This window comes from Coenobita brevimanus, chromosome 15 (genome assembly GCF_032717465.1).
Source record: "Coenobita brevimanus isolate Jiangsu-jjx chromosome 15, ASM3271746v2, whole genome shotgun sequence".
Lineage (NCBI taxonomy): Eukaryota > Metazoa > Arthropoda > Malacostraca > Decapoda > Coenobitidae > Coenobita > Coenobita brevimanus.
In genome coordinates this window covers 550316-555182 of record NC_136968.1, presented here as the reverse complement: position 1 = coordinate 555182, position 4867 = coordinate 550316, and the positions used below count along the sequence as shown (strand labels likewise).

Sequence of the window (4867 nt, the reverse complement as noted above, 5' to 3'; positions counted from 1 at the left end):
GCAGCTTGCGTCGTCCAGTAATGAGCAGGTGAGATTAGGTTCAACACAGCTTGCAGTAATGAAAGGGTTAACTGGCCACTGTACTGAGCACTGTAACATGCAGTAAGATCTTGCTATACTGAACCCCAATATCGGATTTCAGATTTATCGAATGCACCTTGAGCCCATCAAACCTTTTTTTGCTAACTACAGTCGACATATTGGGCACATTATGCAGCCCTTCTGAACCACCAGCAATGTGTGGGGTGACACAACATGATTGTCTGGGTTGACTGATATGGAGGGACAAAAGCACGTGACCTAGATGTGCAAGTTTCATGATACAGTACAAAGCAGACAGCCTGGTGGCATCAGCTGGGCGACATCCCTGTGCATGTCTATTATTTTCCAAAGAATGAGCTACGGTACAGGCACAAAGAATATTTTTTATGAAAACTGAGTGCGATGCGCAGATGGATACGAGTAAACGAAAGTTGCGTGAGGACAAAATTCTGGGCCAAGTTAGTGTAAAATTGGTAGAGTTTTCATTTACAGAACTGCAACCCATACTTTTTCACGCTTTTGGTTAGCACGGTTTTTTATCACTGCTAGAAGAAAATCAGCACTCTGCCATTGTTGTGGATTTTATCTCATAAAGAAATAGTTATCGCAAACACGCTGGTTTCTGCCAATAATGATTGTGCAACATCTGTGGTTTCTGATGGCTTTGGGGGATTACAAAATAAGGTCCTGCTATGTTAATCCCAAGTGACCAATAACTCTCCATCCCACACCCTCACAACCTCTTACCTCAAGCTCGTCTCTGTCTCTGTGATACACGTTTCTTCCTCATTGTGCCTTTTTCCATCATTTTCTATTAACCTAACCATGCCTATTTGTTTATGATACTTTACATTACAGTATGTTTTATTTAGTGGGCATAAATTATTGTAAAATGGAAAACTTGGGTTTAGAAGTGGGGTGCCTGATACTGGCAGTAACAGTAGTTGTTCCCTAGGCAGTCTGGCCAAACAGCCCTGGCCCGATACCTGTTTGGATAAATCCCATTGGTTCTGTGCCTTTGTTACTGTGCAATTTCCTGATAACCAAGGGATGACTACTAGAATACTCAATGATACAATTTCCTGATAACCAAGGGATGACTGTACTAGAATACTCAATGATACTGTAGTCATTTATTGTCCATCACGTGTCTGAATTCCCACCTGGGAGGGTGACCCTCAGACTTAACGAACTAGGCTTCCCCCCAATTAGTTCAACCTAGTGAGCGTTTCCTGTACTGTGTGTTCATTTATCGAGTCTTGTCTCACTCCCATTTCCTACAATTTAAATACAAAAAATTATGTAATATTCTTGTACTTGCGTGGCATTTGTCTATTTTGCACTTTGAGTCTACTGTATAAGCAAAAACAACAACTGTGTATTGACCAATGAGGCTTCATGTGGGATCGTAAATATCGGATCAGCAAAAATATACACTTATACTGTATATTGAAAAAGGGTCTTAAGTTTTAGTCATGTATAAGTGATTCATTGCATACTAGTTAACCATAAAACAAAAGTCTGCTGAAAAATGCAACCTCAGCAGACCCTAACTTTATGATGAACTGGTATGCAATTAATCTTGTACATGATGAGAGAGTTAGGACCTTTGTCTCAATACATAATTGCAATCTCGCTGATACGACATTTATTCCATACGAAGCCGATGTACAACTGCTATTTTTCCTTATACAGTTGAACCAAGCGCACAACAAATACCATGGAAATACAAGAAATTCTATGGGTTTTTATATTTAAATGGCAAAAACTGGAAATGAGTTGACTCAGTAAACACAAAATACCGCACAGTAAACCCTCACTAGATGGACCTAGCCATTTAATTATGTCTTGGCCTTCACTGCCATTTCTTTTTTTTCTTCCCCCCCCCCCCCAGGAATGTGAGGCTCAGTACTATGGTAAAGTTGAGATTTGTTTTGGTTAGGGCAAACGGCTCGGGGTCTGGGTTGGGTTAATTGGTGTCAAGGCAGGTTAATGCTCAATACTCTTGTGATGCGCTTTTTCTCGTGGAAGAAAACCATCCATCCATCCATCGCCAGACGCCATGTATCCCAAATGGGGTGGCCAAGGGGCTTAGAGTTAATTGTTTTACAGGGAGGGGCACTAATCCTCCACCAACCCCACTTGACGTAGGGATGCCAACAGCATCTGGTGTTCCCAGGCGGTCACCCATCCAAGTACTAACCAGACCCAACGTTGCTTAACTTTGCTGATCGGATGGGAAGCGGTGTACTCAACGTGGCATGGCAAAACCATAGCTTAAAAACTGGTCATTTCCCGCAGAAATGAAGATATAAACTCAAACCCGCTGAGAAAAAAAAATGGAAAACCGTATTCATTGCAATAATACTGAAGAAAAAAAAAAAAAAAAAAAAAAATCCTGTACTAGGAGCACATTGCTGTTCAAAATTTCCATTATACAATAGAATGGAAAGGCGCGATAAGCAAAATAAGATATCAATGACAAGCTAAAATTCCTCCCATACCATACTACTTTCTTAAATTATATATATGACCCTAAGCATTCCAATGCTCCACCACAGGCTACATTTCCAGATATATATGAGCTGGTAAGCTGTGCTTGAATTCTGAAGCAAAATTCTTGATATATTAGGCTGCTGGATCTCTAAGACAAATAGGTCAATTATGGTAAATCAGATGAAAAATTAAATTTTTGAAATAAAAGCCAATACAAATATATTTAATGAAGAAAATTAGCTGGAAGGGGCAAGAAGTAAATTAAAAGTGTCAGAGAAGGTGATTGAGGCATGTGTGGGCAAGCAGCTCGAGGCCGGTCTGGTCCCGTAATGGCCGCCCCATACCGCTGCACCGGAGGAAGCAAGGCGTCGGGCAGCAAATCTAACCTGCAATCTGATAACAGCAAATCCTGGAATTTTAATGCATTCATGTTGAGTTGGGTGAATATTTCGGCTGGAAAATGTGGAGAGTACCAGGATATCACGTCAGACGTGAAAATAGGTGGACCATGCGGCCAACCCATCGTCACGTAGGCCACTTCCTTGCGGGAGTCTTCCACCTCATTTGTAAATACCCTGGAACCTGGAAGATAAATCCTGCAAAATCAATGGTCAAAATGGTCTATAGTAAGCTTAATTGATACTCACAGGCTGGGGAAGGCAGCAGAGTCCGGGAATACAGCCGAAAACATGGAAAAATAGGGGGAACTCAAGCCCACAGCCACCCCATCCGCCATCATTTTTCTCGCTCCTTATAGTTGGGCCGTATCGAATCCCGTACTGTATTGGGATTCATCTTTAGTATTTGATCCTTTTCTGTTTACTTGGGAAACGACATATTTGCTATATTTTTCATTATTTTACACACATCGAAGATAATATGCCGCATGTACGAAAATAGATGGAAAAACTAAAGGTTCAAGCATGGCATTTTAACGCCTTATACATCGTCAAACCTCATTTAAATACATAACGATCCTCTTTTGTACTTTTTAAAATGTCGAGGTGCTTTTCATTTATAGCACATAGGTAGATATTAAGCTGATATTAAGGAAATTAATAACGGAGGAAGAACTGTAGGAAATATCATGTAAAACTTTCCTTGTCAGTTTTCCAGTACAAATAGGCTGCTCTGTGGAATTCCTGCTCACTTTTTCCTACTGGCCAGAGATACTGATGGACGGGGGAGCTTTTTTCTTTGCTATCCTTGTCTTCTCATAGTTTTGTCACCTTAAAACAGGAACTGCTTAGCATGGGTCAACCAGCCTACAGTCGCTCTCATTTTTTATTCATACAATGTCATTTTCTGATATTTAGGAAAAACGATCTGTTCCCACATAATCATGAAGATTTTGTATGAAGAACTAACTGTTAGGGAAGTAAGAGTTTGCACTGATCTTGCATACAGTTATTACCGATACTTATAATAGGGCAAGTTAATAAGAAAGACATATTAGAATAATGTATGTGAGTGAGGTGGAGGGAGACATGGAATGGAGGAATGAAGATATACCTACAGGAGATGTAGCGGTCTCTCCAGGGCTCTCTCCTTTCCTTGCCGAGCTATTTGGTCCTAGTTCTGGGGATTTTTTCTTTTACTTTTTTTTTTTCTTTTGCCATGCACCTCTTATGGGATTCAGGCGTCTGGCTATGGATAGACACAGCAGGTATAGCAAATCATCTGCTTGAAAAAAATGCTATAAAGTTTAATACAGTACTACCTAGTTCTACAGCCTTACCATGGTGCTGGAGATAGATACCTTCTTGCTATGGCACATGTAACTGGTTGACTCTTCTGCTTTGTTTGATAACTGTCCCTCAACTCTCTCCCTATCCCCTGAAAGAAGGATGGTGGACTGCTGGAGGACATGTTCAGTCTGCAGTCTACCGAGTTCACATTTGGATGAGCCTGGGGTTGCAGCTTCTACTTGTACTACTACCATGCAAACAAAGACATTTTTATCAGTTAAGGCTCCCAAGCACCTCTTCCTTTGTAGTTTATTTCTCCATGTGGTACTTAAATATATTATTGCATGCTACTTCTGCAGTTCTTGACGAAAAAGAATAAATATCATAAGGCATAAGTGAATCATAAGCTGGGAGAAGGAGATACCAGGAAACTGTCTAAGGTGATAAGTGGACAGGATGGCAGAAGTTGTGTGGTGGTGATTGTTGGATGCATTCTTCCTTCCCACCCACACTGGATCTAAGGAATGTTGATGCTGGGGATGATACTGACCTGGTTGATGCTTCATGATGTTTATAATTTGCAGTTCTGTCCATCTTGTCTTCCATCCAATCCTCTCTCTCTCTCTTCCCCTGTCAGGAGC

The 4867-nt window shown here is 40.9% G+C and overlaps 1 pseudogene; it reads right to left on the bottom strand.

Moving 5' to 3' along the window:
* Nucleotides 1-2196: 2196 nt before the first annotated feature.
* Nucleotides 2197-2313, bottom strand: LOC145390841 (5S ribosomal RNA; annotated as a pseudogene).
* Nucleotides 2314-4867: the final 2554 nt, after the last annotated feature.